Below are 26,758 nucleotides of genomic sequence, written 5' to 3'. Positions count from 1 at the left end.
CCTCTGCTGACCCCAGCAACTTCAACAATCTCCGCCCAATCTCCAACCTCCCCTTCCTTTCAAAAATTCTTGGACAGTTGCCTCTCAGATTCATGACCACCTCTCCCACAACAGTCTCTATGAACAGTTCCAATCAGGCTTCCGTCCCCTTCATAGCACCGAAACAGCTCTTGTTAAACTAACCAATGACCTCCTCATGGCTGCGGACTCTGGACTTCTAACAATCCTCATCCTCCAGGACCTGAGTGCGGCTTTTGACACCATTTCCCACACCATCTTCATCGACCGACTAGCCTCCCTTGGATTATCTGATACACCCCTGGACTGGTTTGAATCATATCTTTCTGGCCGTACTCAGTTTGTCCAACTCAAAACATTCAGATCCCACTCCTCCCCCCTCTCCTCTGGTGTTCCCCAAGGTTCTGTCCTTGGACCCCTTCTGTTCATTATCTACCTTCTCCCTCTTGGCCGTATTTTCCGTAAACATAACATTCAGTTCCACTGCTTTGCAGATGACACCCAGCTCTACCTATCCACCAAACCCACAACGTCCCTCCCTCCCACCTCCCAATCCGACTGTATTTAGGAAATCAGATCCTGGTTCTCCCAAAACTTTCTCAAGCTCAACAGTGACAAAACTGAATTCCTCCTTATTGGCACCAAATCCATCCTCTCTAAAATAAATGACTTTTCCATCTCCATCGAAAATTCATCTGTGTCCCCCTCTTCCCAGGTTAAGAGTCTGGGTGTCATCCTAGATAGCACCCTATCATTCCAGTCCCACATAAATAACGTCACTCGGTCAGCATATTTCCATTTACGTAACATCTCTTGCTTGCGCCCATCTCTCTCCCCCAACAGTGCAGAACTACCAGAACCCCCTCCATCAGTCACATAACACCTGTCCTGCAGCAACTCCACTGGCTCCTCTTCAAATACCGCATCATCTACAAGATCCTCCTCCTTACATTCAAGGCCATCAACAATCTTGCCCCTCAGTATCTCACCGAACTCCTCCATATCAAGACACCCATCCGTTCTCTCAGGTCCTCTTCCTCCATCCAGCTCATCCTCCCACCTGCTTGTCTGGTTACCATGGGGTCAAGAGCTTTCAGTCGCTCAGCCCCCCACCTCTGGAACTCTCTGCCTCACTACATCCAACACTCCACTTCCATTACCACTTTCAAATCTCACCTGAAAACCCATCTTTTCAGACAGGCCTACTCCCTTTAATTTCATTTGCTTTGACTGGAAAGACCCCACCCTTTCTCTTGTTTTTATTATTATTAGTATTATTATGTTGTTTTATTGCCTGCTTTTATGACTGCTTGTTGGATGGACTGAGTGTTTTTATGGTTGATTTTGTAAGGTGACCTTGAGTGTTGAGAAAGGCGCCCATGAATAAAATGAATTATTATTATTATTATTATTCCCGGTAGACTTGATCAGACGCTTGGCAACAGCATTTTCAACCAATTGTAAGCGGTTCAGGCATGTATTGCCAAGACAGGTTAAAAATTGAACTGCAGTAGTCGAGGCAGAAGACAATAAATACACCTATGAGCATCTCCATCTCAGCTATGTTATAATGCTGATTGGCAGATGGGTACAGATGGATGCATGCTGGGATTTGGCATGCGGCAAGCAGAGAGAGGAGTACCGCGGAGGTAGTGAGTGTGATGGATAGGGTGTTTGGGAGGCGCTCGGGGAGGGGGCTGTGCTGACTCTGGTTTTTCTTCAGACTGCACAAGTCTTTCGCCTTTTACTAAAGACTTCGGTGGAGAGGAGCAGCCATGAGTTTAAGATATTTTTGGCAGGCTTTGACGAATGGCTGAGCCTTATGAGTTTGTGAAAAGTTAAAGAGCTGTCTACATCAAGTAGGGGGGGTCCACCAGCGAGACTTTGGGTGGAGGTGCTAAGCAGCAGCCATTGTTAAGCTCACTCAAAACAGAGCACCACGACAAGTGCAATTTGTGCCGAGAGCTTGACTTGCACTTTGAAAACATGGGCGTCATCACTTCTCGGCCTTTTGGCTAAGATCAAGTGTAGTATCTGTGTTTATTAGTTTAATATCTGATATGTTCCCTATACAGGGATAACATATTAAACCAATTTTTAGCAACAGGAGTTGAAACATGGGACTAAGATCAAGTGTAGTATCTGTTCTTATCAGTTCAATATCTGATATGTCCCCTATATGGGGTTAACATATTAAACTGATTTTTAGCAAAAGGAGTTGAAACATGGGGCTTGCTCCGTTCACTCCATGCATCGACCCTGCATTGCAGTGCCGCTGGAAAGTGCACCCTACTCTTGCCTTGTGAAAAACCAAGCTCTGACACACATTTGGAGTTATTTTGTGAAGATCTCCATAGGCCTAAGAACTGTTGTGGGATGGATGAAAATGTCAGGACTTTGGTTCAGAAAGTCAGTAAATTTTCATTGTACGGTAGTTTTCAAGAGCAGATGTCATAAACTGATTCACAACAAACAAAAACAACCTACAAACCCTAAACAGAGGTCCTCAAAATTGCTTAATACTGGATTATATGGCTGTACTGGCTCTTTACTACAGGCTCTGAACATAATCCCAAGAAGCTTGTAAAGGATTCTGAATTTGATTGGGAGCCAGGGTCAAAAAACGAGAATTGGTTTTAAATAAGACCTTCTGGGTAGACTTGGCAACAGCATTTTCAACTAATCGTAAGCGGTTCAGGCATGTATTGCCAAGACAGGTTAAAAAGTGAACTGCAGTAGTCGAGGCAGAAAACAATAAATAGACCTATGAGCATCTCATCTCAGCTATGTTATAATGTTGTTTGGCAGATGGGTACAGATGGATGCATGCTGGGATTCGGCATGCGACAAGCAGAGAGAGGCGTACAGCGGAGGTAGTGAGTGTGACGGATAGTGTGGTCGGGGGATTTGTCACTGCTGACATATGGCTGTGTGTTTTGATGGTTTTTTGTGTATCATGAGGCTTCTCAGCGGGAGATCCCGATGTTTAATTGGATATGAGAAGTGTGTGTGCGCTGAATTGTGCCTTAGTACATTGCTGGATGCCTGCATGTGACTGTACACATATGCAGCTGCTTTCCCTGCAGTGTGGTGGAGTGGAACTGTTATAAAGATACAGCCTATTACAGATCATACATCCTGATACACCTGACCCAGTACTAATCCTGTGGATCAATATCCAGCCCTCTTGCATCTTCTCAGGTGCTTCCTCTCTGCTCCAACGTTTGTCAGGGCTAAGACCCAGGTGCAGGGGTGTCGTGGCCTGAGTCTGTGTTGCAGTATGTCTTGGTTTCAACCAGGAATGGTTCTTGATGGCTGATTTGTATCCTCTTAATGATATCCTATGATATGATATGAAACCCTCTATTTTGCACACAGGTTCCATTTGCAACAATAACATTTATGTGGCGGCAAAATTAAGTTGCCATTGCACATGTCATGCTATCTCTACAGAGAAGGGGTATCTTGTGGCCTGTCAGTGGGTTTTTAGTGTGCTGCAATGATAAGTGCTTGTTTTCTTTTACTTCCTGTTGGGGCCCTTTTATCTGTTACCATGTTTACTTGTGTTTCAGATGATAGATGGCCACAGCAGTGACAGTCCAGAATTAAATTTCAGAAGCACAGCCATGTAGTGTGAGCATCCTAAGAACATTTTAGCCTTGGGATGCTCATCAATAAGTTGCTCCTTGTTTCATAAAGGGGTTCTAGAAGTTGATTCAGAGTTTATCCCACTGTCAGTTCTATGAGACAGGCAAAGTTCCTTGTTGCCCTATAATAACCCGCCTTATATATCTAGGTCTGTCCTTGTTTTGTTTCTGGTGTGCCCCTTGAGCATTGCATTAGACACTACAAAAATACTACTGTCTATTTCAACTTCAAACTTTTAGATGTTGATTTTTCATCGTGTGCCTCTTATGGCTGACCTGCCCTATGTCTATCACACATATGCCCCTTAGAGCTTTTTTATAAAGTGCAGGGAGGAGTTTGCTCAATTCTAGCAGCTTGCAGTGAGGTAACCACTAAATAATGCCTTGTCGCCTGGAAGTTTCACAGCACATTAAGGACACTGTGAAAATACACTTGTTATCAGTGGTGGAAGAGCAATGGACTGTATTTACCAGCCCATTTAGTCGGATCAGGTAGCCAGTAGTCTTGGCCTCATTGGTTCCATTTTCTTAGTTGACACCTGTTAGTGTAGGATGATGTCACCTGTAAGTGTTGTTGCATAAAACATAAAGTCTTGTGTTACACTAAATAGTTAATAATTCAGTCAATAATGTAATGTAATAAATAAATAATTCAATTAATTAAAATTGTATTGGTCCTTTAACATATTTCACGTTTCTGTGGAGTGTTTACCTGCGGTGCATTTTGGCATTAACAATGTAAAGCAAGCAACTGTTTCACGAGGATTTCAAGAAAAAAATCTCTTTCATGACAAGCGGCCAACGAGGTATACACTTTAATTTGTAACAAGCAGAAATGTATCATTTATGTCCATTCTGTTATTTTCATACAGTTTCTAATGTATATGTGTGTGTGTTTAACGTATAGTTCTCACGGCGTATGGCGGAAGGCCTGTGTGGATAGTGTAAATAAGGAAGCACAATTGTGGAGAAGAAGCCTGAGAATAAACGCCCGTTTCAAGAACGACCTGTGTCTGTCTGTTATGAGAGAGCTACATCACCATTGTGGTTTATTGATTTCTGAAGGTGTGATGGTATATGACTTAGTGCTGGAAAGTGTCTCTGGCTATGCAGCTAATACATCACATTTGAGCCATATCCGTTTTATGTTTAACCTAGGAACAAAGCAATCCTTGTTTGTTTGTTTGTGCAGGACCCTCAAACCTGTAAATGTTCCTGCAAATTCACACAATTAGACTGAAAGTCCAGGCAACTTGAGTTAAACAAAAGAACTTGCAGGTTTGTTTGCCATACATTTCACAATAAACAATGTGCCTTATTTTCCCCATCTACCCATAACTCTGGCTCCATTATAAATGGATTTCCTGCTGAGAAACGCATGCTTCTCCCAGCTGTTTGATGTTGTGTTGGTGTTTGTTGATGGGAATGTGGCGGCTCTGTGCTTCCCTGAGCTTGCATTGTCTCTTGTCACATCCACATCAGATATTATGGAAAAATCCCTTTTTCAGCCTTTGTGCACATATATAAGGGTATCTGGGGTGCCTGCCGGCCCACAAAACGTGGAAAAAGAACACAATGTCGTTATTTTGTGGATTGTCAAAACCCTACAGACGGGCTCTGAACGAGCCATTCACAACCCTGGCATCCTATTACGTAACATGAAGCCTCTTCTGGGGTAACCCCAACCCAAACTGTGAATCTCCACCCATGAACTCCAAGACACCAGAGTGCATATATCCCATTGTTTTCTCTCAGAAAGCAACAGATGGACCGCTAGCATTATGCCGAAAAGAGTAAATAACATTTGCCCTGTTGTCGGCTGTACAAACCAATATAAATCTGTACATCGACTCTCAGCCTCAGAGGAGCAGGTGGATTGACATTATTTGTGATGGAAATGTTCCAGCCACAGTCTGTAAAAACCTGCGAGTTTGTGCTAACCAATTTGTGTTAGACTGTTTTTCAAACCGCTGTGCGCTGAATTGTGCCTTAGTACATTGCTGGATGCCTGCATGTGACTGTACACATATGCAGCTGCTTTCCCTGCAGTGTGGTGGAGTGGAACTGTTATAAAGATACAGCCTATTACAGGATCATACATCCTGATACACCTGACCCAGTACTAATCCTGTGGATCAATATCCAGCCCTCTTGCATCTTCTCAGGTGCTTCCTCTCTGCTCCAACGTTTGTCAGGGCTAAGACCCAGGTGCAGGGGTGTCGTGGCCTGAGTCTGTGTTGCAGTATGTCTTGGTTTCAACCAGGAATGGTTCTTGATGGCTGATTTGTATCCTCTTAATGATATCCTATGATATGATATGAAACCCTCTATTTTGCACACAGGTTCCATTTGCAACAATAACATTTATGTGGCGGCAAAATTAAGTTGCCATTGCACATGTCATGCTATCTCTACAGAGAAGGGGTATCTTGTGGCCTGTCAGTGGGTTTTTAGTGTGCTGCAATGATAAGTGCTTGTTTTCTTTTACTTCCTGTTGGGGCCCTTTTATCTGTTACCATGTTTACTTGTGTTTCAGATGATAGATGGCCACAGCAGTGACAGTCCAGAATTAAATTTCAGAAGCACAGCCATGTAGTGTGAGCATCCTAAGAACATTTTAGCCTTGGGATGCTCATCAATAAGTTGCTCCTTGTTTCATAAAGGGGTTCTAGAAGTTGATTCAGAGTTTATCCCACTGTCAGTTCTATGAGACAGGCAAAGTTCCTTGTTGCCCTATAATAACCCGCCTTATATATCTAGGTCTGTCCTTGTTTTGTTTCTGGTGTGCCCCTTGAGCATTGCATTAGACACTACAAAAATACTACTGTCTATTTCAACTTCAAACTTTTAGATGTTGATTTTTCATCGTGTGCCTCTTATGGCTGACCTGCCCTATGTCTATCACACATATGCCCCTTAGAGCTTTTTTATAAAGTGCAGGGAGGAGTTTGCTCAATTCTAGCAGCTTGCAGTGAGGTAACCACTAAATAATGCCTTGTCGCCTGGAAGTTTCACAGCACATTAAGGACACTGTGAAAATACACTTGTTATCAGTGGTGGAAGAGCAATGGACTGTATTTACCAGCCCATTTAGTCGGATCAGGTAGCCAGTAGTCTTGGCCTCATTGGTTCCATTTTCTTAGTTGACACCTGTTAGTGTAGGATGATGTCACCTGTAAGTGTTGTTGCATAAAACATAAAGTCTTGTGTTACACTAAATAGTTAATAATTCAGTCAATAATGTAATGTAATAAATAAATAATTCAATTAATTAAAATTGTATTGGTCCTTTAACATATTTCACGTTTCTGTGGAGTGTTTACCTGCGGTGCATTTTGGCATTAACAATGTAAAGCAAGCAACTGTTTCACGAGGATTTCAAGAAAAAAATCTCTTTCATGACAAGCGGCCAACGAGGTATACACTTTAATTTGTAACAAGCAGAAATGTATCATTTATGTCCATTCTGTTATTTTCATACAGTTTCTAATGTATATGTGTGTGTGTTTAACGTATAGTTCTCACGGCGTATGGCGGAAGGCCTGTGTGGATAGTGTAAATAAGGAAGCACAATTGTGGAGAAGAAGCCTGAGAATAAACGCCCGTTTCAAGAACGACCTGTGTCTGTCTGTTATGAGAGAGCTACATCACCATTGTGGTTTATTGATTTCTGAAGGTGTGATGGTATATGACTTAGTGCTGGAAAGTGTCTCTGGCTATGCAGCTAATACATCACATTTGAGCCATATCCGTTTTATGTTTAACCTAGGAACAAAGCAATCCTTGTTTGTTTGTTTGTGCAGGACCCTCAAACCTGTAAATGTTCCTGCAAATTCACACAATTAGACTGAAAGTCCAGGCAACTTGAGTTAAACAAAAGAACTTGCAGGTTTGTTTGCCATACATTTCACAATAAACAATGTGCCTTATTTTCCCCATCTACCCATAACTCTGGCTCCATTATAAATGGATTTCCTGCTGAGAAACGCATGCTTCTCCCAGCTGTTTGATGTTGTGTTGGTGTTTGTTGATGGGAATGTGGCGGCTCTGTGCTTCCCTGAGCTTGCATTGTCTCTTGTCACATCCACATCAGATATTATGGAAAAATCCCTTTTTCAGCCTTTGTGCACATATATAAGGGTATCTGGGGTGCCTGCCGGCCCACAAAACGTGGAAAAAGAACACAATGTCGTTATTTTGTGGATTGTCAAAACCCTACAGACGGGCTCTGAACGAGCCATTCACAACCCTGGCATCCTATTACGTAACATGAAGCCTCTTCTGGGGTAACCCCAACCCAAACTGTGAATCTCCACCCATGAACTCCAAGACACCAGAGTGCATATATCCCATTGTTTTCTCTCAGAAAGCAACAGATGGACCGCTAGCATTATGCCGAAAAGAGTAAATAACATTTGCCCTGTTGTCGGCTGTACAAACCAATATAAATCTGTACATCGACTCTCAGCCTCAGAGGAGCAGGTGGATTGACATTATTTGTGATGGAAATGTTCCAGCCACAGTCTGTAAAAACCTGCGAGTTTGTGCTAACCAATTTGTGTTAGACTGTTTTTCAAACCGCTGTGCGCTGAATTGTGCCTTAGTACATTGCTGGATGCCTGCATGTGACTGTACACATATGCAGCTGCTTTCCCTGCAGTGTGGTGGAGTGGAACTGTTATAAAGATACAGCCTATTACAGGATCATACATCCTGATACACCTGACCCAGTACTAATCCTGTGGATCAATATCCAGCCCTCTTGCATCTTCTCAGGTGCTTCCTCTCTGCTCCAACGTTTGTCAGGGCTAAGACCCAGGTGCAGGGGTGTCGTGGCCTGAGTCTGTGTTGCAGTATGTCTTGGTTTCAACCAGGAATGGTTCTTGATGGCTGATTTGTATCCTCTTAATGATATCCTATGATATGATATGAAACCCTCTATTTTGCACACAGGTTCCATTTGCAACAATAACATTTATGTGGCGGCAAAATTAAGTTGCCATTGCACATGTCATGCTATCTCTACAGAGAAGGGGTATCTTGTGGCCTGTCAGTGGGTTTTTAGTGTGCTGCAATGATAAGTGCTTGTTTTCTTTTACTTCCTGTTGGGGCCCTTTTATCTGTTACCATGTTTACTTGTGTTTCAGATGATAGATGGCCACAGCAGTGACAGTCCAGAATTAAATTTCAGAAGCACAGCCATGTAGTGTGAGCATCCTAAGAACATTTTAGCCTTGGGATGCTCATCAATAAGTTGCTCCTTGTTTCATAAAGGGGTTCTAGAAGTTGATTCAGAGTTTATCCCACTGTCAGTTCTATGAGACAGGCAAAGTTCCTTGTTGCCCTATAATAACCCGCCTTATATATCTAGGTCTGTCCTTGTTTTGTTTCTGGTGTGCCCCTTGAGCATTGCATTAGACACTACAAAAATACTACTGTCTATTTCAACTTCAAACTTTTAGATGTTGATTTTTCATCGTGTGCCTCTTATGGCTGACCTGCCCTATGTCTATCACACATATGCCCCTTAGAGCTTTTTTATAAAGTGCAGGGAGGAGTTTGCTCAATTCTAGCAGCTTGCAGTGAGGTAACCACTAAATAATGCCTTGTCGCCTGGAAGTTTCACAGCACATTAAGGACACTGTGAAAATACACTTGTTATCAGTGGTGGAAGAGCAATGGACTGTATTTACCAGCCCATTTAGTCGGATCAGGTAGCCAGTAGTCTTGGCCTCATTGGTTCCATTTTCTTAGTTGACACCTGTTAGTGTAGGATGATGTCACCTGTAAGTGTTGTTGCATAAAACATAAAGTCTTGTGTTACACTAAATAGTTAATAATTCAGTCAATAATGTAATGTAATAAATAAATAATTCAATTAATTAAAATTGTATTGGTCCTTTAACATATTTCACGTTTCTGTGGAGTGTTTACCTGCGGTGCATTTTGGCATTAACAATGTAAAGCAAGCAACTGTTTCACGAGGATTTCAAGAAAAAAATCTCTTTCATGACAAGCGGCCAACGAGGTATACACTTTAATTTGTAACAAGCAGAAATGTATCATTTATGTCCATTCTGTTATTTTCATACAGTTTCTAATGTATATGTGTGTGTGTTTAACGTATAGTTCTCACGGCGTATGGCGGAAGGCCTGTGTGGATAGTGTAAATAAGGAAGCACAATTGTGGAGAAGAAGCCTGAGAATAAACGCCCGTTTCAAGAACGACCTGTGTCTGTCTGTTATGAGAGAGCTACATCACCATTGTGGTTTATTGATTTCTGAAGGTGTGATGGTATATGACTTAGTGCTGGAAAGTGTCTCTGGCTATGCAGCTAATACATCACATTTGAGCCATATCCGTTTTATGTTTAACCTAGGAACAAAGCAATCCTTGTTTGTTTGTTTGTGCAGGACCCTCAAACCTGTAAATGTTCCTGCAAATTCACACAATTAGACTGAAAGTCCAGGCAACTTGAGTTAAACAAAAGAACTTGCAGGTTTGTTTGCCATACATTTCACAATAAACAATGTGCCTTATTTTCCCCATCTACCCATAACTCTGGCTCCATTATAAATGGATTTCCTGCTGAGAAACGCATGCTTCTCCCAGCTGTTTGATGTTGTGTTGGTGTTTGTTGATGGGAATGTGGCGGCTCTGTGCTTCCCTGAGCTTGCATTGTCTCTTGTCACATCCACATCAGATATTATGGAAAAATCCCTTTTTCAGCCTTTGTGCACATATATAAGGGTATCTGGGGTGCCTGCCGGCCCACAAAACGTGGAAAAAGAACACAATGTCGTTATTTTGTGGATTGTCAAAACCCTACAGACGGGCTCTGAACGAGCCATTCACAACCCTGGCATCCTATTACGTAACATGAAGCCTCTTCTGGGGTAACCCCAACCCAAACTGTGAATCTCCACCCATGAACTCCAAGACACCAGAGTGCATATATCCCATTGTTTTCTCTCAGAAAGCAACAGATGGACCGCTAGCATTATGCCGAAAAGAGTAAATAACATTTGCCCTGTTGTCGGCTGTACAAACCAATATAAATCTGTACATCGACTCTCAGCCTCAGAGGAGCAGGTGGATTGACATTATTTGTGATGGAAATGTTCCAGCCACAGTCTGTAAAAACCTGCGAGTTTGTGCTAACCAATTTGTGTTAGACTGTTTTTCAAACCGCTGTGCGCTGAATTGTGCCTTAGTACATTGCTGGATGCCTGCATGTGACTGTACACATATGCAGCTGCTTTCCCTGCAGTGTGGTGGAGTGGAACTGTTATAAAGATACAGCCTATTACAGGATCATACATCCTGATACACCTGACCCAGTACTAATCCTGTGGATCAATATCCAGCCCTCTTGCATCTTCTCAGGTGCTTCCTCTCTGCTCCAACGTTTGTCAGGGCTAAGACCCAGGTGCAGGGGTGTCGTGGCCTGAGTCTGTGTTGCAGTATGTCTTGGTTTCAACCAGGAATGGTTCTTGATGGCTGATTTGTATCCTCTTAATGATATCCTATGATATGATATGAAACCCTCTATTTTGCACACAGGTTCCATTTGCAACAATAACATTTATGTGGCGGCAAAATTAAGTTGCCATTGCACATGTCATGCTATCTCTACAGAGAAGGGGTATCTTGTGGCCTGTCAGTGGGTTTTTAGTGTGCTGCAATGATAAGTGCTTGTTTTCTTTTACTTCCTGTTGGGGCCCTTTTATCTGTTACCATGTTTACTTGTGTTTCAGATGATAGATGGCCACAGCAGTGACAGTCCAGAATTAAATTTCAGAAGCACAGCCATGTAGTGTGAGCATCCTAAGAACATTTTAGCCTTGGGATGCTCATCAATAAGTTGCTCCTTGTTTCATAAAGGGGTTCTAGAAGTTGATTCAGAGTTTATCCCACTGTCAGTTCTATGAGACAGGCAAAGTTCCTTGTTGCCCTATAATAACCCGCCTTATATATCTAGGTCTGTCCTTGTTTTGTTTCTGGTGTGCCCCTTGAGCATTGCATTAGACACTACAAAAATACTACTGTCTATTTCAACTTCAAACTTTTAGATGTTGATTTTTCATCGTGTGCCTCTTATGGCTGACCTGCCCTATGTCTATCACACATATGCCCCTTAGAGCTTTTTTATAAAGTGCAGGGAGGAGTTTGCTCAATTCTAGCAGCTTGCAGTGAGGTAACCACTAAATAATGCCTTGTCGCCTGGAAGTTTCACAGCACATTAAGGACACTGTGAAAATACACTTGTTATCAGTGGTGGAAGAGCAATGGACTGTATTTACCAGCCCATTTAGTCGGATCAGGTAGCCAGTAGTCTTGGCCTCATTGGTTCCATTTTCTTAGTTGACACCTGTTAGTGTAGGATGATGTCACCTGTAAGTGTTGTTGCATAAAACATAAAGTCTTGTGTTACACTAAATAGTTAATAATTCAGTCAATAATGTAATGTAATAAATAAATAATTCAATTAATTAAAATTGTATTGGTCCTTTAACATATTTCACGTTTCTGTGGAGTGTTTACCTGCGGTGCATTTTGGCATTAACAATGTAAAGCAAGCAACTGTTTCACGAGGATTTCAAGAAAAAAATCTCTTTCATGACAAGCGGCCAACGAGGTATACACTTTAATTTGTAACAAGCAGAAATGTATCATTTATGTCCATTCTGTTATTTTCATACAGTTTCTAATGTATATGTGTGTGTGTTTAACGTATAGTTCTCACGGCGTATGGCGGAAGGCCTGTGTGGATAGTGTAAATAAGGAAGCACAATTGTGGAGAAGAAGCCTGAGAATAAACGCCCGTTTCAAGAACGACCTGTGTCTGTCTGTTATGAGAGAGCTACATCACCATTGTGGTTTATTGATTTCTGAAGGTGTGATGGTATATGACTTAGTGCTGGAAAGTGTCTCTGGCTATGCAGCTAATACATCACATTTGAGCCATATCCGTTTTATGTTTAACCTAGGAACAAAGCAATCCTTGTTTGTTTGTTTGTGCAGGACCCTCAAACCTGTAAATGTTCCTGCAAATTCACACAATTAGACTGAAAGTCCAGGCAACTTGAGTTAAACAAAAGAACTTGCAGGTTTGTTTGCCATACATTTCACAATAAACAATGTGCCTTATTTTCCCCATCTACCCATAACTCTGGCTCCATTATAAATGGATTTCCTGCTGAGAAACGCATGCTTCTCCCAGCTGTTTGATGTTGTGTTGGTGTTTGTTGATGGGAATGTGGCGGCTCTGTGCTTCCCTGAGCTTGCATTGTCTCTTGTCACATCCACATCAGATATTATGGAAAAATCCCTTTTTCAGCCTTTGTGCACATATATAAGGGTATCTGGGGTGCCTGCCGGCCCACAAAACGTGGAAAAAGAACACAATGTCGTTATTTTGTGGATTGTCAAAACCCTACAGACGGGCTCTGAACGAGCCATTCACAACCCTGGCATCCTATTACGTAACATGAAGCCTCTTCTGGGGTAACCCCAACCCAAACTGTGAATCTCCACCCATGAACTCCAAGACACCAGAGTGCATATATCCCATTGTTTTCTCTCAGAAAGCAACAGATGGACCGCTAGCATTATGCCGAAAAGAGTAAATAACATTTGCCCTGTTGTCGGCTGTACAAACCAATATAAATCTGTACATCGACTCTCAGCCTCAGAGGAGCAGGTGGATTGACATTATTTGTGATGGAAATGTTCCAGCCACAGTCTGTAAAAACCTGCGAGTTTGTGCTAACCAATTTGTGTTAGACTGTTTTTCAAACCGCTGTGCGCTGAATTGTGCCTTAGTACATTGCTGGATGCCTGCATGTGACTGTACACATATGCAGCTGCTTTCCCTGCAGTGTGGTGGAGTGGAACTGTTATAAAGATACAGCCTATTACAGGATCATACATCCTGATACACCTGACCCAGTACTAATCCTGTGGATCAATATCCAGCCCTCTTGCATCTTCTCAGGTGCTTCCTCTCTGCTCCAACGTTTGTCAGGGCTAAGACCCAGGTGCAGGGGTGTCGTGGCCTGAGTCTGTGTTGCAGTATGTCTTGGTTTCAACCAGGAATGGTTCTTGATGGCTGATTTGTATCCTCTTAATGATATCCTATGATATGATATGAAACCCTCTATTTTGCACACAGGTTCCATTTGCAACAATAACATTTATGTGGCGGCAAAATTAAGTTGCCATTGCACATGTCATGCTATCTCTACAGAGAAGGGGTATCTTGTGGCCTGTCAGTGGGTTTTTAGTGTGCTGCAATGATAAGTGCTTGTTTTCTTTTACTTCCTGTTGGGGCCCTTTTATCTGTTACCATGTTTACTTGTGTTTCAGATGATAGATGGCCACAGCAGTGACAGTCCAGAATTAAATTTCAGAAGCACAGCCATGTAGTGTGAGCATCCTAAGAACATTTTAGCCTTGGGATGCTCATCAATAAGTTGCTCCTTGTTTCATAAAGGGGTTCTAGAAGTTGATTCAGAGTTTATCCCACTGTCAGTTCTATGAGACAGGCAAAGTTCCTTGTTGCCCTATAATAACCCGCCTTATATATCTAGGTCTGTCCTTGTTTTGTTTCTGGTGTGCCCCTTGAGCATTGCATTAGACACTACAAAAATACTACTGTCTATTTCAACTTCAAACTTTTAGATGTTGATTTTTCATCGTGTGCCTCTTATGGCTGACCTGCCCTATGTCTATCACACATATGCCCCTTAGAGCTTTTTTATAAAGTGCAGGGAGGAGTTTGCTCAATTCTAGCAGCTTGCAGTGAGGTAACCACTAAATAATGCCTTGTCGCCTGGAAGTTTCACAGCACATTAAGGACACTGTGAAAATACACTTGTTATCAGTGGTGGAAGAGCAATGGACTGTATTTACCAGCCCATTTAGTCGGATCAGGTAGCCAGTAGTCTTGGCCTCATTGGTTCCATTTTCTTAGTTGACACCTGTTAGTGTAGGATGATGTCACCTGTAAGTGTTGTTGCATAAAACATAAAGTCTTGTGTTACACTAAATAGTTAATAATTCAGTCAATAATGTAATGTAATAAATAAATAATTCAATTAATTAAAATTGTATTGGTCCTTTAACATATTTCACGTTTCTGTGGAGTGTTTACCTGCGGTGCATTTTGGCATTAACAATGTAAAGCAAGCAACTGTTTCACGAGGATTTCAAGAAAAAAATCTCTTTCATGACAAGCGGCCAACGAGGTATACACTTTAATTTGTAACAAGCAGAAATGTATCATTTATGTCCATTCTGTTATTTTCATACAGTTTCTAATGTATATGTGTGTGTGTTTAACGTATAGTTCTCACGGCGTATGGCGGAAGGCCTGTGTGGATAGTGTAAATAAGGAAGCACAATTGTGGAGAAGAAGCCTGAGAATAAACGCCCGTTTCAAGAACGACCTGTGTCTGTCTGTTATGAGAGAGCTACATCACCATTGTGGTTTATTGATTTCTGAAGGTGTGATGGTATATGACTTAGTGCTGGAAAGTGTCTCTGGCTATGCAGCTAATACATCACATTTGAGCCATATCCGTTTTATGTTTAACCTAGGAACAAAGCAATCCTTGTTTGTTTGTTTGTGCAGGACCCTCAAACCTGTAAATGTTCCTGCAAATTCACACAATTAGACTGAAAGTCCAGGCAACTTGAGTTAAACAAAAGAACTTGCAGGTTTGTTTGCCATACATTTCACAATAAACAATGTGCCTTATTTTCCCCATCTACCCATAACTCTGGCTCCATTATAAATGGATTTCCTGCTGAGAAACGCATGCTTCTCCCAGCTGTTTGATGTTGTGTTGGTGTTTGTTGATGGGAATGTGGCGGCTCTGTGCTTCCCTGAGCTTGCATTGTCTCTTGTCACATCCACATCAGATATTATGGAAAAATCCCTTTTTCAGCCTTTGTGCACATATATAAGGGTATCTGGGGTGCCTGCCGGCCCACAAAACGTGGAAAAAGAACACAATGTCGTTATTTTGTGGATTGTCAAAACCCTACAGACGGGCTCTGAACGAGCCATTCACAACCCTGGCATCCTATTACGTAACATGAAGCCTCTTCTGGGGTAACCCCAACCCAAACTGTGAATCTCCACCCATGAACTCCAAGACACCAGAGTGCATACATCCCATTGTTTTCTCTCAGAAAGCAACAGATGGACCGCTAGCATTATGCCGAAAAGAGTAAATAACATTTGCCCTGTTGTCGGCTGTACAAACCAATATAAATCTGTACATCGACTCTCAGCCTCAGAGGAGCAGGTGGATTGACATTATTTGTGATGGAAATGTTCCAGCCACAGTCTGTAAAAACCTGCGAGTTTGTGCTAACCAATTTGTGTTAGACTGTTTTTCAAACCGCTGTGCGCTGAATTGTGCCTTAGTACATTGCTGGATGCCTGCATGTGACTGTACACATATGCAGCTGCTTTCCCTGCAGTGTGGTGGAGTGGAACTGTTATAAAGATACAGCCTATTACAGGATCATACATCCTGATACACCTGACCCAGTACTAATCCTGTGGATCAATATCCAGCCCTCTTGCATCTTCTCAGGTGCTTCCTCTCTGCTCCAACGTTTGTCAGGGCTAAGACCCAGGTGCAGGGGTGTCGTGGCCTGAGTCTGTGTTGCAGTATGTCTTGGTTTCAACCAGGAATGGTTCTTGATGGCTGATTTGTATCCTCTTAATGATATCCTATGATATGATATGAAACCCTCTATTTTGCACACAGGTTCCATTTGCAACAATAACATTTATGTGGCGGCAAAATTAAGTTGCCATTGCACATGTCATGCTATCTCTACAGAGAAGGGGTATCTTGTGGCCTGTCAGTGGGTTTTTAGTGTGCTGCAATGATAAGTGCTTGTTTTCTTTTACTTCCTGTTGGGGCCCTTTTATCTGTTACCATGTTTACTTGTGTTTCAGATGATAGATGGCCACAGCAGTGACAGTCCAGAATTAAATTTCAGAAGCACAGCCATGTAGTGTGAGCATCCTAAGAACATTTTAGCCTTGGGATGCTCATCAATAAGTTGCTCCTTGTTTCATAAAGGGGTTCTAGAAGTTGATTCAGAGTTTATCCCACTGTCAGTTCTATGAGACAGGCAAAGTTCCTTGTTGCCCTATAATAACCCGCCTTATATATCTAGGTCTGTCCTTGTTTTGTTTCTGGTGTGCCCCTTGAGCATTGCATTAGACACTACAAAAATACTACTGTCTATTTCAACTTCAAACTTTTAGATGTTGATTTTTCATCGTGTGCCTCTTATGGCTGACCTGCCCTATGTCTATCACACATATGCCCCTTAGAGCTTTTTTATAAAGTGCAGGGAGGAGTTTGCTCAATTCTAGCAGCTTGCAGTGAGGTAACCACTAAATAATGCCTTGTCGCCTGGAAGTTTCACAGCACATTAAGGACACTGTGAAAATACACTTGTTATCAGTGGTGGAAGAGCAATGGACTGTATTTACCAGCCCATTTAGTCGGATCAGGTAGCCAGTAGTCTTGGCCTCATTGGTTCCATTTTCTTAGTTGACACCTGTTAGTGTAGGATGATGTCACCTGTAAGTGTTGTTGCATAAAACATAAAGTCTTGTGTTACACTAAATAGTTAATAATTCAGTCAATAATGTAATGTAATAAATAAATAATTCAATTAATTAAAATTGTATTGGTCCTTTAACATATTTCACGTTTCTGTGGAGTGTTTACCTGCGGTGCATTTTGGCATTAACAATGTAAAGCAAGCAACTGTTTCACGAGGATTTCAAGAAAAAAATCTCTTTCATGACAAGCGGCCAACGAGGTATACACTTTAATTTGTAACAAGCAGAAATGTATCATTTATGTCCATTCTGTTATTTTCATACAGTTTCTAATGTATATGTGTGTGTGTTTAACGTATAGTTCTCACGGCGTATGGCGGAAGGCCTGTGTGGATAGTGTAAATAAGGAAGCACAATTGTGGAGAAGAAGCCTGAGAATAAACGCCCGTTTCAAGAACGACCTGTGTCTGTCTGTTATGAGAGAGCTACATCACCATTGTGGTTTATTGATTTCTGAAGGTGTGATGGTATATGACTTAGTGCTGGAAAGTGTCTCTGGCTATGCAGCTAATACATCACATTTGAGCCATATCCGTTTTATGTTTAACCTAGGAACAAAGCAATCCTTGTTTGTTTGTTTGTGCAGGACCCTCAAACCTGTAAATGTTCCTGCAAATTCACACAATTAGACTGAAAGTCCAGGCAACTTGAGTTAAACAAAAGAACTTGCAGGTTTGTTTGCCATACATTTCACAATAAACAATGTGCCTTATTTTCCCCATCTACCCATAACTCTGGCTCCATTATAAATGGATTTCCTGCTGAGAAACGCATGCTTCTCCCAGCTGTTTGATGTTGTGTTGGTGTTTGTTGATGGGAATGTGGCGGCTCTGTGCTTCCCTGAGCTTGCATTGTCTCTTGTCACATCCACATCAGATATTATGGAAAAATCCCTTTTTCAGCCTTTGTGCACATATATAAGGGTATCTGGGGTGCCTGCCGGCCCACAAAACGTGGAAAAAGAACACAATGTCGTTATTTTGTGGATTGTCAAAACCCTACAGACGGGCTCTGAACGAGCCATTCACAACCCTGGCATCCTATTACGTAACATGAAGCCTCTTCTGGGGTAACCCCAACCCAAACTGTGAATCTCCACCCATGAACTCCAAGACACCAGAGTGCATACATCCCATTGTTTTCTCTCAGAAAGCAACAGATGGACCGCTAGCATTATGCCGAAAAGAGTAAATAACATTTGCCCTGTTGTCGGCTGTACAAACCAATATAAATCTGTACATCGACTCTCAGCCTCAGAGGAGCAGGTGGATTGACATTATTTGTGATGGAAATGTTCCAGCCACAGTCTGTAAAAACCTGCGAGTTTGTGCTAACCAATTTGTGTTAGACTGTTTTTCAAACCGCTGTGCGCTGAATTGTGCCTTAGTACATTGCTGGATGCCTGCATGTGACTGTACACATATGCAGCTGCTTTCCCTGCAGTGTGGTGGAGTGGAACTGTTATAAAGATACAGCCTATTACAGGATCATACATCCTGATACACCTGACCCAGTACTAATCCTGTGGATCAATATCCAGCCCTCTTGCATCTTCTCAGGTGCTTCCTCTCTGCTCCAACGTTTGTCAGGGCTAAGACCCAGGTGCAGGGGTGTCGTGGCCTGAGTCTGTGTTGCAGTATGTCTTGGTTTCAACCAGGAATGGTTCTTGATGGCTGATTTGTATCCTCTTAATGATATCCTATGATATGATATGAAACCCTCTATTTTGCACACAGGTTCCATTTGCAACAATAACATTTATGTGGCGGCAAAATTAAGTTGCCATTGCACATGTCATGCTATCTCTACAGAGAAGGGGTATCTTGTGGCCTGTCAGTGGGTTTTTAGTGTGCTGCAATGATAAGTGCTTGTTTTCTTTTACTTCCTGTTGGGGCCCTTTTATCTGTTACCATGTTTACTTGTGTTTCAGATGATAGATGGCCACAGCAGTGACAGTCCAGAATTAAATTTCAGAAGCACAGCCATGTAGTGTGAGCATCCTAAGAACATTTTAGCCTTGGGATGCTCATCAATAAGTTGCTCCTTGTTTCATAAAGGGGTTCTAGAAGTTGATTCAGAGTTTATCCCACTGTCAGTTCTATGAGACAGGCAAAGTTCCTTGTTGCCCTATAATAACCCGCCTTATATATCTAGGTCTGTCCTTGTTTTGTTTCTGGTGTGCCCCTTGAGCATTGCATTAGACACTACAAAAATACTACTGTCTATTTCAACTTCAAACTTTTAGATGTTGATTTTTCATCGTGTGCCTCTTATGGCTGACCTGCCCTATGTCTATCACACATATGCCCCTTAGAGCTTTTTTATAAAGTGCAGGGAGGAGTTTGCTCAATTCTAGCAGCTTGCAGTGAGGTAACCACTAAATAATGCCTTGTCGCCTGGAAGTTTCACAGCACATTAAGGACACTGTGAAAATACACTTGTTATCAGTGGTGGAAGAGCAATGGACTGTATTTACCAGCCCATTTAGTCGGATCAGGTAGCCAGTAGTCTTGGCCTCATTGGTTCCATTTTCTTAGTTGACACCTGTTAGTGTAGGATGATGTCACCTGTAAGTGTTGTTGCATAAAACATAAAGTCTTGTGTTACACTAAATAGTTAATAATTCAGTCAATAATGTAATGTAATAAATAAATAATTCAATTAATTAAAATTGTATTGGTCCTTTAACATATTTCACGTTTCTGTGGAGTGTTTACCTGCGGTGCATTTTGGCATTAACCATGTAAAGCAAGCAACTGTTTCACGAGGATTTCAAGAAAAAAATCTCTTTCATGACAAGCGGCCAACGAGGTATACACTTTAATTTGTAACAAGCAGAAATGTATCATTTATGTCCATTCTGTTATTTTCATACAGTTTCTAATGTATATGTGTGTGTGTTTAACGTATAGTTCTCACGGCGTATGGCGGAAGGCCTGTGTGGATAGTGTAAATAAGGAAGCACAATTGTGGAGAAGAAGCCTGAGAATAAACGCCCGTTTCAAGAACGACCTGTGTCTGTCTGTTATGAGAGAGCTACATCACCATTGTGGTTTATTGATTTCTGAAGGTGTGATGGTATATGACTTAGTGCTGGAAAGTGTCTCTGGCTATGCAGCTAATACATCACATTTGAGCCATATCCGTTTTATGTTTAACCTAGGAACAAAGCAATCCTTGTTTGTTTGTTTGTGCAGGACCCTCAAACCTGTAAATGTTCCTGCAAATTCACACAATTAGACTGAAAGTCCAGGCAACTTGAGTTAAACAAAAGAACTTGCAGGTTTGTTTGCCATACATTTCACAATAAACAATGTGCCTTATTTTCCCCATCTACCCATAACTCTGGCTCCATTATAAATGGATTTCCTGCTGAGAAACGCATGCTTCTCCCAGCTGTTTGATGTTGTGTTGGTGTTTGTTGATGGGAATGTGGCGGCTCTGTGCTTCCCTGAGCTTGCATTGTCTCTTGTCACATCCACATCAGATATTATGGAAAAATCCCTTTTTCAGCCTTTGTGCACATATATAAGGGTATCTGGGGTGCCTGCCGGCCCACAAAACGTGGAAAAAGAACACAATGTCGTTATTTTGTGGATTGTCAAAACCCTACAGACGGGCTCTGAACGAGCCATTCACAACCCTGGCATCCTATTACGTAACATGAAGCCTCTTCTGGGGTAACCCCAACCCAAACTGTGAATCTCCACCCATGAACTCCAAGACACCAGAGTGCATATATCCCATTGTTTTCTCTCAGAAAGCAACAGATGGACCGCTAGCATTATGCCGAAAAGAGTAAATAACATTTGCCCTGTTGTCGGCTGTACAAACCAATATAAATCTGTACATCGACTCTCAGCCTCAGAGGAGCAGGTGGATTGACATTATTTGTGATGGAAATGTTCCAGCCACAGTCTGTAAAAACCTGCGAGTTTGTGCTAACCAATTTGTGTTAGACTGTTTTTCAAACCTGGGCCAGTACAACGCCGGACTGGCAGAAAAACCAGAGATGGAGCAATTCCAACTCTCCGTGGCGAAGCAACAGAGAAAAGAAATGTAAGTTTTTAAGACCGTGTGGGCGCTGTGCCCTGAGTAGTGTTTGTGCCTTGTTTGTTTAGCATAAGTTAATGCTCAGGTAAACTATGTCGTTAACATTAGTTGGCTATAGTTGGGGTGATGCTGGCTTAGGCCACCAGGAATGTGCTCCACGTCCTTTAATGCGATGAGTTTGAAATGTAAGATGTAATACCGTGTGCGCCTCCATTGCATTGTTTCTCTAGCCACGTTAGCATAAGCTAGCCCTGTACCCTGATGTAAACATTGTGTGTCAATGAAGTTACAGTCTTTAGTTACTTGCCGTCACCAGAGCAGCCACAATAACATTGACCCTATGAGTGTTGGTTAAATGGCTGTAAGATCTAACATGTATCTTTTATGAGCACTCTTCAGTAACTTTGTGTTTCTGGGGAGCCTGCACCACCTACAGCTACCGGAGTTAGCACCACAGCTACCGTGGTTAGTTTCTCTTGTGGGCTCCGGTACAGGAGAACTACTGAGGGTCAGACTGTGTTATCACGTGGCAACATTGTTTAAAAATGTACCGTTTTTAGCGATCTCATCATATTTAACAGTGCTCGTGTGGGCAGTAGCAGATCGCAAATTGATGCCGCAGAACCACAAGCGACGGACCGTTTTCAAATTCCATCTCTGCATCTCTCGCGTGTGGAGGAGGACTGTGATTTTATAGCCTTTAATATTTCAATTGTAGTCCATTTAGCACACAGCTAATTTACTTCAGGTGTGGAGGTGGACTTATGATTTTATGAGCTGTAATGGTGTGGCTGCAGTCCACCGTGGTGTTGGGACTCTGCTAACTTTGCTACTAGCTTTGCTCCATTATTGCTGCTGCTCAGTGTAACGTGAGGCCTGTTTGATGCGGCTGTTTTGATGGTTGGTTGCTTTCCAAACATCAGATTTTGGATTTAATGCCTCGGATACACTTTGACCTGTTGTAGATGACGGCAAAGGAGTTGAGCGAGGGACACCGGTTCCGCCTGGTCTTTGTTATAAACAGTGCTATCGCTAGCATTGCTGTGTGTACATTATTATATGTAATTATTTACTCTTATCCCTCAGCATATTTGGTCCCGAGCTAGACTGAGCTAGGCTCAGGCTTCAAGTAAAAATAGTATACTGTGTGGGTTTTAATCAGTTCCCTCTGTGTTCTGTTTGTGTGGTTAAATGCATGTGTTTACACAGCACATGTTGTATATATTATATATGTGAATTATATTTTTTGATTAAAAAAAAATTGTGATCTACATTTTCTTACCTTTATCGCGTTTTTTGATAATGCTGCAAGAGCTACCAAACAAAATTGCGCTATACAATGACAATAAGGTCTATAATGGGGGAGATGCAGCTTAGAATATATAGCGATTGTCGTCATTTGATGCAAAATTGTTATTGTTTTATTTGCCCTTGTATTTCAGGGTACATCACACCAATCAGCTATACCCCGGTTCCACAGTTTATAGAACCATGTCTATTGGGGTGCAACCTCTTCAACCTCAGGGCCTGAGAAGGTGGCCAAGTGGACTTCACTTTTTAACCAGGTTCAAAATATCCATAGGTAAGAAGACCCCCTCTTTCCCAAATGTCCCCCATTATAATTAAATGCAGCTTCATCATCTTCAGGACATCCAGTTTACAGAGTCGTGTTCCCCAAGACAAAGAAGGGTGAATCCACCACAAAGCCTGTTAAAACAGAACCCACATTGAGTAAGTTGTAAAGCACTATTTTATTATTACAAACATGATAACAAATTCAAAAGAATAATATATAATTCTGAACATGTTAAGTAAACAACAAAGGTGGATTCAAGAAAACACAAGAAAATGAATGATTGAATGAAATGTTTTACAGATTTTGTGGGTGACTTGATGAGGATGGTGTTTGAGGACCCAGCCCCATTTGTGGAGGAGATGAAAAAAATCCCAATCCCCAAGCATCTGTCAAAGGGGGAAGTGGTTGCACCTGGATGTGAAAACGATGAGGCATTATTGCAGTTGCAAATTGCCTCTCTACAAATATATTTTTGTATATGTGTATATTTCTGGTTTCCTTACATTTGCAAAAAATAAAGTTATTTTGAAGAAAATAATTGTTTCTCATTTCTTCATTTGTTGTGTGGATCCTATTATGCAGTTGTATCTCATTACATAAATTCATTTGAACCTTACTCTTCTTCTGTTCTGCACCTCAGATGTCCGTAGTCCATTTTGTAGATGTTCTGCAGGGTGTACAAGTTGAGGCAATTCGGCTCTAGGCCTGGGTGGTGTATAATGCAGCTGAGAGGGATGGGGACCTGATTCATTCCTCTGAAAACCTAATAAGGAAAAGAAGATAAGTTCTACAAGATCTAATGCGCAAATAATGATTAATGAGGCAGCAGCACTGCATCAGACAAATATTGATCCAAGAAGTAATATTTGTTTCACCGCAAACAGATAAATACAAATTTGTTAATGTATAAAAATAAATCTGCTCAACTTTCAGTACAATTGATTTAGTCACAAATCAAAACAAACTAGAGAACAAGCTATATTTTTTATCAGGATAACTTTATATTTCCCAACAGTCTGATTCACTAAAAAAAAGAGTTGTGCGTTGAGCACAATTCTTTTTATCTTTTTTTATCCACAGGAGGGTTGAAAAGCTTCAGGACCACAGACTTGTTCTTCCTCTCTGTCAGTGTCAGACTTGGGATTTAACTGGAGCAACACACAATAGTCTGACTTGGTCGGACACAAATCAACAGGATCACTGATAATAACGCGGTTATTATAGCAGCGATAAATGGGACATGGCGATCCGTTACAAACATCACAAATATACACAGTAAGTTAACTTACTGAAACACATATAAAATAGCCTACGTTCTACCCAGAGCTAAAGCCTCTTACTGTACTCCTTTGCGGGTGAACGAGTGTCTGTGGTCCGTCCTCGGATGCGGCGATGCGCGAGAAGGGATCCGCGGCGCTTCCTAGCGAGTGCCGGCGGTGCGCGGTCCTCCGGGTTCGGATCGAACCGGCAGTCGACACGGTTGAAAGACTGTGGGTTCGGTGCTGTGTGCGTTTCCAAACGCGCACAAGGAGGAGGGGGGAAAAAGGCGGATTCCGGTTCGTCCAGCAAAGTCGGGAATCCTGGGGCCTGGTTCAGCTGCGTGCACGTTCACGTCTTCTGGTCTATAGAGTAATCGTAACGGTGGACGGAGTCTAAGTTAGAAGTGGTTGCCTCCTTTGTAGGTCAGAGGCACCTGATCAAAGCGGGTTTCTTTCCCGGAGAGCGATGAGCGGTGGGCATCGCATTGTTTTATAGAGTCTGTGCCGTCACGTGACCCCTCGCAGTGCTGTGCGGGTCTCTGCCAATAAGGGATGCGAGTTTGGCTGTGTCCAAACCACGCCCCCAGGTGGGAGATGCAGGGTCGCCGCAGGTCACTGCTGGGGTCCAGGGGTCTTGGCGTCCCTTTCTTCAGAAGACCATGCGGTCAGGCTTCTGAGATAAGATGTAGGCTGAAGTTGTCATATACCCATGGTACTCGTGCACAACAGTGGCCATAAACTGTCTGTTACATGGAGGAATGCCCATTCTCCTTGTGGCTGCAGCTACGTACACAAACACAATGTGCAGTGCCAAACTTCTTCATTGTGCCAAACACAATGTGCAGTGCCAAACTTCTTCTTCTCTCATACACACACACTTCAAATCCCATAAAGCCACCTGCTTAAAGGGCCAGGCTTGGCTGCGCTGATTTTGTAAACTTTGAAACAGTGACAAGTAAAAGATGTAAGGTCACGTTGACCACAGGCTCACTGGCTACCATCCTTTCTGTTGTTTACTGCACTGTTCTTCTTCTTTGTTTTATGGCGTGCACCACTCTCTACCGCCACCTATGGCCACCAACTGTCACTACACGATCATCAGACCCTGGTCTGCTCGCAGTGTGAAAGTGGCCAATTGCAGGTGAACCCGCGTTTAAAAAAACCTGGGTCCACACTGGTAATTTTGGTGTGAAAGAGGTAATTATAGTAGCGTTTCCTGGCTTAATGACCCTACAGCATCAGGAGACTTGAAAATCATTTTTGGCTTTTATGATGCGACAAAGAAATGCAAAGGGATGATCATTTAGTCACAAAACCCAACTTGTTTAGGTGAAGAGAAAATGATGGTTTGTGTTAGAATAAGTACTTTGTTAATGTTAGAGGACACTGGCGGCGAGAGGTTGCTATCACTTCAACCTAACTATGTTGTTTTAGGGCTTTTGCTGAAAACACTGATGCTGTCTCACATGACCATTAGATGTCACGGTAAAATCAAACTATGGTTCATAACAAGCTGCCTATGGGCAAATTTTTACTCTCTCATTCATGCACAGAAATGTAGTAAGAAAAATACTTTGCATTGTTGTTTTAGCTGGATGACCAAAAACCTAGTAAAAAAATGTTTGAAAAAGGCCTATATGACCCTTTTCGTGTTTTAAAACTAAAATGATCCCCGTCCAGATTAGCATTTTAGCTCTATCAGTATTAATCCCCATCCATACAACACACACCTGAAACTGCTTAAAGCGTGACCATTCACACATACTGGGCTGTGGTGAAAGTAAGAGCAGAGATTTCTTTTATTGGGCAGATGTCAAGGTGAATCCGTTACTTATAGTAAGTGTCTACAATGTTTTGCCTTCCCAACGTCTCACATCAGTGTTTTACCTAGGATGGAGTTGTTGCAGTGGAAGTGAAGCGCACATGCAGAAAAAATTTGTGAAATCTGTGGGAGGAATTTGTTAAAGAATGAAAAATGTACAATAACAAAAATTATTCTTTTAAACAAAATGGCCAGTTGGTTATAGGGCGTGGCTCTAAGAGTTTTTTTTGTAGGTCTGGACATGACACATCTGCCTCCCAAATTTCGTTCATGTCGGATAGTAACAATTTCGGTGCCCCATTGAGGGGTTTCAATTTAGGGGGCACTATGCAGCCCCTGGGCCACACCCTGGGGCCGAGCCTCTGTCCCTGAGTAGCGGTTGCAATATTTGATTTGTATACCATATTTTCTGAGATTTCGCCTATGGTAACAGCCTCAAAAATTGCCAAACGTGGCAGAATAAAACCGAAAAAAATTAAAGCTGCAGGCAGCGATGATCAGGCCCTCACACATATACGCACGTCGGGGAGTCCTACAGCCAGGACACTTTTTTTAAAGGCTGGAGTTGATACATAATAATATAATAATAAATTTCATTTATAGAGCACTTTTCATTGCTAAAAGCAATCTCAAAGTGCTATACACTATACATGTACCCATCAAATTTCATACATGGAGGTGAAACGGTAAAGAGGGGTTTAATTTTGAGGAAGAAAACCTCT

At 42.0% G+C, this 26,758-nt stretch overlaps 2 long non-coding RNA genes, 1 other non-coding gene and 1 pseudogene across 4 annotated transcripts; 3 read left to right on the top strand and 1 right to left on the bottom strand.

Moving 5' to 3' along the window:
• The first annotated feature begins 1,721 nt into the window (after positions 1-1,721).
• On the top strand, positions 1,722-1,834 carry LOC118284345. The gene has a single exon (XR_004784832.2). It is a non-coding gene; the product is annotated as a U5 spliceosomal RNA (small nuclear RNA).
• Positions 1,835-2,131: 297 nt separating this feature from the next.
• LOC118284344 lies at positions 2,132-2,311 on the top strand (annotated as a pseudogene).
• Positions 2,312-2,960: 649 nt separating this feature from the next.
• LOC124849359 lies at positions 2,961-23,573 on the top strand. Its single transcript, XR_007031533.1, has 4 exons — positions 2,961-21,385; positions 22,822-22,961; positions 23,036-23,110; positions 23,256-23,573. It is a non-coding gene; the product is annotated as an uncharacterized LOC124849359 (long non-coding RNA).
• On the bottom strand, positions 22,785-24,433 carry LOC118284806. Of its 2 annotated transcripts, XR_004784972.2 has the most exons (4): positions 24,296-24,433; positions 23,573-23,718; positions 23,254-23,366; positions 22,785-23,086 (listed from the first exon to the last, which is right to left on the bottom strand). It is a non-coding gene; the product is annotated as an uncharacterized LOC118284806 (long non-coding RNA). The 2 variants fall into 2 exon arrangements; XR_004784971.2 differs by lacking the exon at positions 22,785-23,086 and having other exon boundaries at positions 23,112-23,366.
• Positions 24,434-26,758: the final 2,325 nt, after the last annotated feature.

This window comes from Scophthalmus maximus, chromosome 10 (genome assembly GCF_022379125.1).
Source record: "Scophthalmus maximus strain ysfricsl-2021 chromosome 10, ASM2237912v1, whole genome shotgun sequence".
NCBI classification, from domain to species: domain Eukaryota; kingdom Metazoa; phylum Chordata; class Actinopteri; order Pleuronectiformes; family Scophthalmidae; genus Scophthalmus; species Scophthalmus maximus.
The sequence above is the reverse complement of the archived record's forward strand: the minus strand, read 5'-3'. Positions and strand labels throughout refer to the sequence as shown.